Source organism: Primulina tabacum, chromosome 15 (assembly GCF_025594145.1).
Source record: "Primulina tabacum isolate GXHZ01 chromosome 15, ASM2559414v2, whole genome shotgun sequence".
Taxonomy (NCBI): Eukaryota; Viridiplantae; Streptophyta; class Magnoliopsida; order Lamiales; family Gesneriaceae; genus Primulina; species Primulina tabacum.
Genome location: NC_134564.1, coordinates 16,823,446 through 16,836,792, shown reverse-complemented (window position 1 = coordinate 16,836,792; position 13,347 = coordinate 16,823,446). Strand labels below are relative to the sequence as shown.

The 13,347-nt window shown below is 37.2% G+C and overlaps 1 long non-coding RNA gene across 1 annotated transcript; it reads right to left on the bottom strand.

Moving 5' to 3' along the window:
• Positions 1-957: 957 nt before the first annotated feature.
• On the bottom strand, positions 958-7,889 carry LOC142526438 (uncharacterized). Its single transcript, XR_012815264.1, has 2 exons — positions 7,769-7,889; positions 958-1,148 (listed from the first exon to the last, which is right to left on the bottom strand). It is a non-coding gene; the product is annotated as an uncharacterized LOC142526438 (long non-coding RNA).
• Between the last annotated feature and the right edge of the window lie 5,458 nt (positions 7,890-13,347).

Here is a 13,347-nt window from a genome sequence, read left to right as displayed (position 1 = left end):
GAAACTTTGATATAATTAATTTACATATCGATTTTTGATGTATTCTTGATCATACTATTGTTTTATCATGTTGTTAAAGCGTAACTAACTTTAATAACGTTTTTATATTGCGAGTGAGTTCGAGAGAATAACTTGTGATAGGAACCAGTAGTATAATCCGTGGATCTACAATTTACATAGACATATGAAATTGGATACGCGCCGATAGTTACAGTCCTAAGGGTCGAAAACTAGAGGATTTCATAGATCGACATGCAATTCGCTCTTGATAAATAATTAAAGACATTTAATTACTTTATTGAGTATAATTAGTTTGGCATAGCTCGAGAGAGTGTGTTCAATTGAATAGGAAATTCTGTCGGAAGTATATAATCATTATCGAACGAATTAATTAATTAACGAGGGGTAGGTGAACCGAAATTCCCAACAAATTCATTTCTCGTTGAATTTTAATCAACCATTTTAGATATTATATTTCATTATTACATTCTTGAATCATTTTATTTGCATATTTATTTGAGCATAGTAGTACTAAAACAATCAATCAATTTTCTTTGCTAAAGATTTAATAACTGAAAATAATAATTGTCAAATACAGTCTTCAGTGGAACGATACTCGTACTCACGTACATTATACTATTACTTGACATCGTGCACTTGCGATAAATTTTTGAGAATATAAAACCTTATTTTTTTTTAGGATTTCACAGTGCAAGTTTTGCTCGATCAGAGACTTTCACTAAACAACTGGACGTCAAGTCTATTGAACTCGATGTGAGCTATTCAGTGTGAAACGTCTACTCGTTTTAAAAGTGCGGAAATATTTTTTTTAAAGCTCACATTTTTGAAATAACATTTAAATGTTTCACATGCATGCGTTGCACAGAAAATATATAACATTTAAAAATGATCTTAAATATTTGACAGTAAGAATAGTGCATTTTAAAATAACCAAACTCGTCAAAAATCATACGTAAACATAAACGTATAAAAATCTTAAAATCATCAACGTATGAAATATACTCATCTCCTCTCAAATCTCATTAAACATTATGCGGAAAAAAATGCGGTCCTCGGGTCATATGTCATCGCACCAGGTCTGCCTACTCAGAGTCCAGCACCTCCAGTCTCCTCGACATCGAACTCACCTGCATTACACACGCCTAATTAGTCTAAAATCTCAACGCACCTGTACCAGTAATAACAAGTACATATACGTAGCACACAGTAGTGAAAAATATCATACTCAACATAATTTTCGTGAAATTAAAAGCGTAACGTAGATGTGTCGTGGAAAATCATATCGTGTCAAATCATGATATCTCATGTCATCATGTACGTGTCTAAACAGCTCATCAAATCAACATAAACTTAAACATTTTCTTTTATTTGAATTCAGATCATTAGTCGTGAATTTCATATTAGCTCTATCGTATCAGCTCTATTCGATAGATCCTTCTATAAAATCGTGGTACCCGGCGGCAGGGGACATCAGCGACGGCATTACCCGCCCACTGAGCCCGGGCCTCAGCTCATCATATCTCATGTCATTGTATACATATACATCGTCAGTCATAACCAATTCCATCCTTCAAAAATATAATCATTTTCATCACTTAATAAAACATGCATATGCGTAACTTTTTCTTTAAACCAAGCATGCAACATATTTATCATAATTGTGTAAAAATCGTAAAAATGATGCATAAACATTTAAAATATCATGTATTTGTGCTTAGGGCGCGGCGCTGCTAGGACCAAAATCTCACCCCTGGTGCAAAATGACCATTTTGCCCCTGGAAACCCAAAAATTATCATTTCACCCCTAGACCTCTAAAATTGACTCGAAGCATACCAAACTCCTTAAAATGTCCAAAAACATATTTAAAAGCATTCCTAGACATAAACTCGAGCACATATATTAACTTAACTAAATTGTTTTAAAACTTGTACCGAAGTCTCGGTATCGACTCTAAACTCAACCAAATTTTTCCCAACTTTTTACCATATCTTAAAAAAATCTATAACACCGTAAAGTAATCAAGATTATGCACCTAGACCACTCGGCCAAAACCAGAAAGCGGCTATACCCTTCATCTTAGTCCCATTCGAACCATAAGCTCAACGCCTCCCCACCCTTTCGCTCCTAGGCCACCACCAAGCGAACCAGCCTCTGACTCACCTGTCCTAGACCACCCTGGACTCTCCTGAAACTACTGCACCCACGCCATCAGCCCCAAACATCAGGCGTAGACCACCCGATCGCTACACCCCCCCAAAACACCAAACGAACCCAACTCGGTCCACAACGCTTGGGGATGGTTCCAGCACACATCAAACCCTTCCAAGCCTTGTCTCAGACCCACCAGGATCTGGTCTAAGGCTCGGCTAAGTCCTGGTCATGGTAGCTAACCTCTGCACGCGAAAGGTCCCAAGAAAACGAGCTATCCCCTTGAATTGCTCCTCTCGGCTATTCATCCTGTAGTACCAGCCACAATTCTAAACCTCAAACCACCCTCACTACTCAGCCTCTTAACACCCAAGAATCACAGCCCCTTGAATGACAGTACATAAAGCGTGAGTGGAGTAAGCAAAAACATGGGTTTCCATGTCAAAACCAAATAAACATGCAAGCATGAAATGGATCGAGACTTTCACCCACAAATAAACAACTAACAGCATATATACAACGTATGTGATGCAAAAACAAAAGTACAATACGTGCCTTTGATGATTCCTACGCAAGAACAATGAAGAACGAATGTCGGGGGAGTGCCGGGGAATTTCTTTTGCAAGCACAAGCCATGGCCGAAGCTTGCTGATAAAAACCATGAAAATGGCTGTTGGAACCCACTAAAATAATGAAGGGGAGAGGGGTTGTCGGCTGGTGGGAGTTAGATTTAGGTTTAGTGGATCCTTAGGTATAAATAAATAGTTAATTAGTAAGATAATGGGCCCTAAATGGTATTTTAAAATTTTAAAAAGAATTTTAAGCTCAATAAACTTAAAAGTAGGCCCCTTAAATCCAAAGTTACTCCCGAAAAATATTTCGTGTTGGAAAGTTTTTTGAAAACATTAGCTGAACCCTCGAAAATTCCCTTGATTCGGTAAAATTTGCACACCGTTAAAAATTATGCTCTGACGGGTAAAAATACCCAACAAAGCCCATTTCTAGAAAAATACCTTTAAAATATCTTAAATAAATTAATAAAAACTAATCATGTAGTAAAAATAACTTTCCTGAAAATTCTCCGGTCTCCGTTCCTCGTTCGAGCGCGAAATGCGACTTAAAAATATTTAATGCATGAACCTTTAAAATTTCATGAAATAAATTCTATTGTACACTAATTATGCATGAACTTTAAATAACACATGAATTAAAACATAAATTAATAAAATAAACAAGCATTTAATGCTTTAAAAAAATTTAATAAAATACCAAAGAAATTTAATAACTTGCATACACGTGGTTCACGTGGACCTTCAAATTTTCGGGACGTTACAAATACCCCCCTTAAATTGAATTTCTTCGAAGAAATTCGCTTATCCTCGATAATCAAAAAGTTAGATTCTTAATTCTAGTATCCCCATAATCCACGCTTCCGTTGCGATACTCTGATAAAATAAGTGTAAGTTGTCCTTACGTCTCTTCAATCCTAATTAAATTGCCTACTGAATCCTTGATTGCGAATCGCAACTTAAAACGACTCATGGTGACCTAGTTCTATTTTTCTACAACCCCGAATTTCAACTTTTCTCAAAATTCCCAATATTAGAAATGGCAGTCCAAATTTGTTGCGTCTTACTTTCTTATACTATACCCAAGATGTTCATTGACCTATTATATTAGCATTTATGTAGTTCAACTTAAGAAACCTTTGCACCAAAATTTACTGATCGACTTCTATCCTTGGTAATACAATTAAAAGTTAAACTTTATCTCAACTTCATAATAATATTAGCCTAAGATCCTTGAATCGAATATTTATCTTACGATACCAAACGTACGTAACTTACTATTTACAAGTACATCCCGATGTAAAATTGTTGAAAATCTTAAACCTCGAATAACGTTAATCCATAAAACCCAATTATACAATAATGATCTTCTACCTAATTAGTAAGACCCTTCTCGCATCAATTGCATGCTTAAATTATTCCATTCCCAATTGCAATATAGTTGAGGCCTAAGACTCTTATACTTTCCTCTTTGAAACGAATATCGCATTCTTACGTATCCTTAATGCTTAATTAATATTAGCGTATAAAACTTAATAAGTTATCCCATGGCAGCATTAGACTAACTTTAATAAATAAACTTCACTTATAACCATAGAGTTCTAGAATCCCCATATTACGATTTTTGATTTCTTACTCGGTAAAAAAAAATCTTAACATTCGTTCCTTGTTAACCTATGTTGAACACAACTAATTCCCTTTTGTTTTTATTTCACCTAAAATTTTGTATGAACATCTATCTCATAAACTTAAAAATTCAAGCTTACGCAACACAAGTAGTATTAGATAGTATAACTCCAATACACGTATCTTAGTCCCAAGTTTGTTAATGACATTCAAAATTTCTCAAGACAAGGTGTCTACCTCACCTCTTACCTGCGTCTATCAAATATCTTAGCCATCAATCACACTCAACTTTCTAGAAAACTTAAATTCCAACAAATGTATAATTTTAACTCTTAAGATCACCATTAAAAATCATGATACATCAAACTTAAGTTCCCAAAATATTGTTAAATCCATGTTTATTCTTATAACTTAACTAACTAATCAACTTCACCTTAAATTGTCATCATTTTAAATTCTTAATTTTTCACAACATTACTTCACTAACACTTAGATTTCTAAGCCCAAGATTGATTCATCCTACAATGTCCTTGATTACTATTTTTTATAACATTATAATCCAGATATCTCAAGGTTCCAAATATCCTTTCAAATCTAAATCATCAAAAATTCACGTCATTTAAACCTTTTGCTTCTCACTTACTGCTAGACAACTTCCCCAAATTTCTTAAAAATTGCAAAATTAGTTCTTAATTTCCTCGAATATTATCCTATTTGTCCTTAATCTCAAGAATCCAACAATAACCCATAAGTTTTTGGCGTTCCTCATCCCACTTTATAGGTTGCTTGTACATAAATTTCAGAAATTTTAAGTTTATTAAACCCAAAATCAATTCTCATAATCTCGAAAAAATATTGATTTAACCCAAGTGTTCCTTAGGTCCCACTAGGTAGAGCATGCATCCTAATAAATTCTACATTTTTATACTTCCAAAGATCGTCGTAGTCTTCGAATCATTAATAATTACATGGAATCCTCAAATATTAATTCAACTAGCAACCACGAACCATCAGTAATTTCTTAGAAAATCTATAAGTCCCAAAGGCATTCATAATTTTCAGGTTTAACTTATGACACACGAGTAGAGCATCAGTACTACTATCCAAAATTAATATAGTAGAATCATTTTCGACCTCTCCTAATGCCCAATAGCAAAATTCTTATTCATGTCCAATTCCACCACAAAGCCAGCATGGATGAAAATCATATAATTTCTCATTTCATGTCGTAACATGCATAAAAATTTTAAAGCACCTAATCTCAAAACATAACACAAGATAAACATGTCCCGTAAAACGTATATCATGTAAACATGCAGGTGATATCATAAAACTTTCAAAACATTTAAAATCTTTAAACTTATAGACTTGAGGCCAGAAGACTGAGCTACAGAAGCTGGCGGTGGCACAACCCTATTCAGGACCCTTACTCTGATACCAACTGAAACGTCTACTCGTTTTAAAATTGGGGAAATAATTTTTTTAAAAATCTCAAATTTTCTAAATAACATTTAAACGTTTCATATGCATGCGTTGTACAGAAAATATATAACATTTAAAAATGATCTTAAATATTTGACAGTAAGAATAGTGCAGTTTAAAATAACCAAACTCGTCGAAAATCATAAGTAAACATAAACGTATAAAAATCTTAAAATCATCAACGTATGAAATGTATTCCTCTCCTCTCAAATCTCATAAAACATTATGCGGAAAAAAATGCGGTCCTCGGGTCGTGTCACTGCACTAGATCTGCCTACTCAGAGTCCAGCACATCGAGTCTCCTCGATCGAACTCACATGCATCACACACGCCTAGTGAGTCTAAAGACTCAACACACTTGTACCAGTAATAAAAAGTACATATACGTAGCACACAACAGTGAAAAATATCATACTCAACATAATTTTCGTGAACTTAAAAGCGTAATGTAAAGGTGTCGTGAAAAATCATATCGTGTAAAATCATGTCATCTCATGTCATCGTGTACGTGTCTAAACAGCTCATCAAATCAGCATAAACTTAAACATTTTCTTTTAATTGAATTCAGTTCATTAGTTGTGACTTTCGTATCAGCTCTAATTAATCGATCCATCTATTAAACCGTGGTACCCGACGGTAGGGGACATCAATGACGGCATTATCCGTCCACTGAGCCCGGACATCAGCTCATCATATCTCATGTCATCATATACATATACATTGTCAGTCACAACCAATTCTCATCCTTCAAAAATATCATCCTTTTCATCACTTAATAAAACATGCATATGCGTAACTTTTCCTTTAAACCAAGCATGCAACGTATTTATCATAATTGCGTAAAAATCGTAAAAATGATGCATAAACTTTTAAAATATCATGTATTTGTGCTTAGGGCGCGGCGCTGCTAGGACCAAAATCTCACCCCTGGTGCAAAATGACCATTTTGCCCCTGGAAACCCAAAAATTATCATTTCACCCCTAGACCTCTAAAATTGATTTGAAGCATACCAAACTCCTTAAAATGTCCAAAAACATATTTAAAAGCATTCCTAGACGTAAACTCGAGCACATATATTAACTTAACTGAATTGTTTTAAAACTTGTACCGGAGTCTCGGTATCGACTCTAAACTAAACCAAATTTCTCCCAACTTTTTACCATAGCTTAAAAACATCTATAACACCTTAAAATCATCAAGATTATGCACCTAGACCTCTCGGCCAAAACCAGAAAGCGGCTATACCCTTCATGTTAGTCCCATTCGAACCATAAGCTCAACGCCTCCCCACCCTTTCGCTCCTAGGCCACCACCAAGCGAACCAGCCCCTGACTCACCTATCCTAGACCACCCTGGACTCTCTTGAACCTACTGCACCCACGCCATCAGCCCCAAACATCAGGCGTAGACCACCCGATCGCTACACCCCATCAAAACACCAAACGAACCCAACTCGATCCACAACGCTTGGGGATGGTTCCAGCACACATCGAACCCTTCCAATCCTTGTCTCAGAATCACCAGGATCTAGTCTAAGGCTCGGATAGGTCCTGGTCAAGGTAGCTAACCTCTGCGCGCGAAAGGTCACAAGAAAATGAGCTATCCCCTTGAATTGCTCCTCTCGGCTATTCATCCTGTAGTACCAGCCACAATTCTAAACCTCAAACCACCCTCACTGCTCAGCCTCTTAACACCCAAGAATCACAGCCCCATTGCACGACAGTACATAAAGCGTGAGTGGATTAAGCAAAAACATGGGTTTCCATGTCAAAACTAAATAAACATGCAAGCATTAAATGGATCGAGACATTCACCCACAAATAAACAACTAACAGCATGTATACGACGTATGCGATGCAAAAAACAAAAGTACAATGCGTTCCTTTGATGATTCCTACGCAAGAACGATGAAGAACGGACCTCGGAGGAGCGTCGGGGAATTTCTTTTGCAAGCACAAGCCATGGCCGAAGCTTTCTGATAAAAACCATGAAAATGGCTGCTGGAACCCACTAAAATAATGAAGGGGAGAGGGGTTGTCGGCTGGTGGGAGTTAGATTTAGGTTTAGTGGGTCCTTAGGTATAAATAAATAGTTAATTTGTAAGATGATGGGCCCAAAATGGTATTTTAAAATTTTAAAAAGAGTTTTAAGCCCGATAAACTTAAAATTAGGCCCATTAAATCAAAACATACTCACGAAAAATATTTTTTGTTGGAAAGTTTTTGAAAACATTAGACGAACCCTCAAAAAGTCTCCCGATTTAGTAAAATTTACGCACCGTTAAAAATTATGCTCTAACGAGTAAAAATACCCAACAAAGCCCATTTCCCGAAAAAATAAATTTAAAACATCTTAAATAAATTAATAAAAATTAATCATGTAGTAAAACTAACTTTCCTGAAAATTCTCCGGTCTACGTTCCTCGTTCGAGCGCGAAATGCGACTTAAAAATATTTAATGCATGAACCTTTAAAATTTTATGAAATAAATTCTATTATACAATAATTATGCATGAACTTTAAATAACTCATGAATTAAAACACAAATTAATAAAATAAACAAGTATTTAATGCTTTAAAACAATTTAATAAAATAACAAAGAAATTTAATAATTTGCGTACACGTGGTTCACGTGGACCTTCAAATTTTCTGGACGTTACACAGTGACAGTCCCATCAGGGAAAGAATTGTCAGCTACTAGCGTGGTCAGAGACATCGATCTCGAACTGCAATGTCACCTAGTGTATGCCGATCTGATCGTGTTGTCGATGCCAGAATTTAATATCATCTTGGGAATGGATTGGCTGACGAAGAACAAAGTTCTTATTGACTTTCAGAAAAGGTGGTGTTGGTAAGACCTTTTGGCATGGAGCAGTTTCTTTTTTAGCCAGATAGATGGAGAAGTTTCCCTCGCATGATCTCTTGCATGCAGGCACGAGACTTATTTATAAGGGTTGTCAGGCTTTCGTGGTCAACATCATTTCCGCACCTAACGTACCCACTCCGTCAATATCTAATGTATCAGTAGTCAGAGATTTTCCTGACGTCTTTCCAGATGAAGTCACAGGCCTTCCACTAGAGAGAGAGGTGGAGTTTGCCATCAAACTTGTGCCAGGCACTGTGCCAATTTCAAAGGTACCGTACCGTTTAGCTCCAGCTGAGATGTTAGAACTCAAGCAGCTGATTCAGAATCTCTTGGATAAAGAATTAATCCGCCCTTGTTTCTCACCATAGGGCGCACCAGTACTCTTCGTAAAGAAGAATTATAGGAGCATGAGGTTGTGTATCGATTACCGAAAACTAAACAAGGTAACGTTCAAGAATAAATACCCACTACCAAGGATCGAGGACTTGTTCGATCAGTTGCAGGGAGCAACAGTGTTCTCTAAGATATATCTACGATCAGGGTATCATTAGCTGAATGTAAAAGATGCTGATGTCCATAAGGCAGCCTTCAGGACGAGGTATGGGCATTACGAGTTCTTAGTGATGCCATTCGGACCGAAGAATGCTCCATCAATTTTTATGGACTTGGTGAATCGAGTATTTAAGCCCTACCTAGATCAATTTGTCATAGTGTTCATTGACGACATTCTTATATACTCGAAGAGCCATGAGAAACACCATCAGCATTTGGGTACAGTTTTGCAGGTCTTGCAGAGTCGCAAGTTGTTTGCAAAATTCAGTAAGTGTGAATTCTGTTTGGAGAAGGTAGCGTTTTTGGGTCATATGATCTCTAGCAGTGACATCAAAATGGATCCAGCTAAGGTAGCAGCAGTTAAAGAATGGGTTGAGCCTAAGAGCGTCAGAGATTCGCAGTTTCCTAGGCTTAGTAGGCTACTACAGGAAATTTATTCAAGGATTTTCTTCGATAGCAGTGCCACTCACTTCATTGACTAAAAAGAATGCTAAATTCGTATGGAGTGATGAATGTCAGAAGAGCTTCGATACTTTGAAGTAAGCTCTTATTTCAGGGCCAGTGTTAGCCATGCCAGCAGGGCAAGGCAATTTTGTGCTATACACCGATGTTTCTAAGCTCGGTTTGGGCGCAGTTTCGATGCAGCATGATCCGGTTATAGCTTATGCCTCGAGACAGTTGAAAGTGCATGAGAGGAACTACCCGACTCATAATCTTGAGTTAGCTTCCATTGTTTTTGCGTTGATGATATGGAAACATTATTTGTACGGCGAGAAATGTCAGATATTTACTTATCTCAAGAGTCTCAAGTATTTCTTCACGTAGAAAGAGCTGAATATGAGACAAAGACGGTGGTTGGAGCTAGTGAAAGACTATGATTGCGAAATTAGCTACCACCCAAGAAAGCTAATGTTGTGGCAGATGCATTGAGCAGGAAAGTTGCAGTCGTAGCACAGCTGTCAGTACAGAGATCTTTTCAGTCAGAGATTCAGAGATTTGGGTTAGAGGTTTATCCTAAGGGCAGACCTCCTAAGCTATCTAATCTAACAGTCCAGTCTTCTTTATTTGACCGAATCCTTAGAGGTCATCCTTTAGATGAGCAGTTGCAGAAATAGAGACTGAAGAATGAAGCCAAGAGCAGAGTACTCTACATAGTGTCCGTTGGTATTGTGACGTACAGAGAAAGGATTTGGGTGAATAGTGTTGATTCGATTAGTAGGGGTGGGCAACGGTCGGTTTGGTCCGGTTTTACTCTACAATGGTTTGGTTTTTCGGTTTCCGATTTTGAATATCTCTAGTCCAAAACTGAACCATTTTATTACGGTTCGGTTCGGTTTTTTTGTAATACGGTTCGATTTATACGGCCGGTTATATACGATTAGCTAAAATTTGTTACGAAATAAAATTATACGTCACTTTATGTCTTTAAAATCTAAATCATATTATTTTTCAAACATTTAATTTGTGGGACTTAATTTTTTATATAAAAAATTAAAGAAATATATACAGAAAAGAAAATAAAACATCGACTGGTGAGTGGTGAGAAAGAAGAAAAACGATCGGAGTGAAAATTAAGAGTTAATGATACTAAGTTCTTAAATCTTAATAGGCCCATTATACATAAAAAGTCTTATACTGAACAATAATATGACCCATTATACATAAAAACCTTATACTTAACAATAATATGGCAGATTAAGTTTTTCGGGTATTAAAACCGAAAACCGAATTTCATAAATTTTAAAACCATAACCGACCGAAAAACCGAACCATTTAAACCGAATTATTCGGTTCGGTCGGTTTTTTAGGTTTTTCGGGTTTTATGTCCACCCCTATCGATTAGAGAGGATATTTTGTTAGAGGCACATACATCTCCGTACTCTATCCATCTAGGAGGTAATAAGATATACAAGGATTTGTAGATTATGTATTGGTGGCCAGATATGAAGCGGGACATCCGTCGATTTGTGTCTAAATGCCTCATTTGTCAGCAAGTGAAAGCCAAGCATCAGAGGCTAGCAGGAATGCTTAAACAGCTCCCTATTCCTGAGTGAAAATGAGAGAATATCCCCATGGACTTCGTTGTTGGTTTACCGAGGTCAGTGAGAGGATCTAATGCCATTTGGGTTATAGTGGATCGACTTACTAAGTCAGTGCACTTCTTACCGATGAAGACGACTTTCTCCATGATGCAGTATGCGGAGCTCTATATCAGGGATATAGTTCGATTGCACGGAATCCCGCTTACTATTGTGTCTGACAGGGACCCGAGATTCACATCGTCCTTCTGGAAGAGTTTACAAGAAGCCATGGGGACGAAGTTTCTATTCAGTACAGCATTACACCCTTAGACAGACGGCCAGTTTGAGCGAGTGATTCAGATTTTGGAGTATTTGTTGAGAGCTTGTGTGATCGATTTCCACGGGAACTGGGAATCGAAGCTATCTCTAGTGGAGTTTACCTACAACAACAGCTTTCAATCATCTATAGGTATTGCTCCCTACGAGGCATTGTATGGAAGGAAGTGCAGATCCTCGATTCATTGGGATGAAGTCGATGAGAGATTAGAACTTGGTCTAGAGATTGTTCAGCAGACTGCGGATGTGGTGGTCAAGATCCGAGACAGGATGAAGACCGCCCGAAGTCGCCAGAAGAGTTATGCTGACAAGAGGAGAAGGGATCTTGAGTTTGCCATAAGTGATCACGTTTTTTTGAAGATAGCACCTATGATGGGTGTCATGAGGTTTGGAAAGAGAGGCAAGCTTAGTTCGAGATCCATTGGACCGTTCGAGATTCTTGACAGAGTTGGGACACTGGCTTATCGTGTAGCCCTACCGCCAAATCTAGCCGATGTACACAATGTTTTCCACGTCTCGATACTGAGGAAGTACCTAGCCAATCCTTCGCCTGTTTTAACATATGAGCCGTTACAACATGCTCCGGATCTGTCGTATGAGGAAATACCTGCCCAAATCCTAGACCGACTGGAACAGAGACTTCGAACTCATTTTCCGAATCAACTCTCGCATTTTCCCCGCTTCAGTATCGTCGGTTCGATAATTTTAAATATCAAAAGGCATGTATATTCTTTTTTTTCTGCATCGATATTTTTTTATTATATATTTTTATGTTTATTATGTGTAAAAATTAATGTATGTTGTACAAATTTTGAGCAAAAATTGGCTGGATCTATTTTGAAACGATTTTAGATCCGAAAACTCAAAATTTGATGTCATTTTAAATCTGCGACTTTTTGGTCGATTTTATGGAAAAACCTTCAACATAAAAAACATAGAAATTTTTGATACATTCAATTTGACAGTAAATTCAAAATTTTTAGATAATAAATGAGTGAGTTATGATTGTTTTCTTGGGACTGCTCAAACTGCAATTTTCTGAAAAGGTGTTCTTGAAATGTTCTTGAAGTTTTATTGTTGCACGCTTAGTTGGGGATCGACGGGTGATTGTTTCTGCATTTAAGTAGGTTGAGTATGATGTTGGGATTGTTTTTGGTGTGTCAGTTCACGTAGATAGGCATTTATTTTATTAGAAGTCCTAGGAAGCGTGTTGGTGTCAAAATGTCGTGTTGATGGGTTGTGTTGCATTGTTTGGTGTGCGTCGTCGTTTGGGACGTTTGTATGGGTTTGAATCATTGTCATAGCATCCTAGGATGGGTCTCGAGGTGTTGGTTCATGGTTCGTATGATTGAGTTGGGAGGATTAAGCCGCATGTGTAGTGAATTCCGTTGGTTTACAATTCCAGTAGGTACACGGACCCGGAGCCGGAGTCCGATACGGGGTCGTGCCCTTGTTTCTTTCGAATTGTAAATTTCCAGCGCCTACGGAGACCCGAACCCTTACACGGGGTACGTGTCCTCCCAAAAAAAATTATATATTTTTTTAGGGATTGTTTTGGGCTTTGATGTCATGATTTATTACGATGATTAAAAGAGGTCAAATCCCGAGAGATTTAGAATGTCATAAGGAAATTTGTCATTTTGGGTGTGAGCATGACTAATACGTCTATGTTATGAAAGATAAGTGTTTGAACTTATGTAGTACATTCAGCAGTGGCCCCAAGC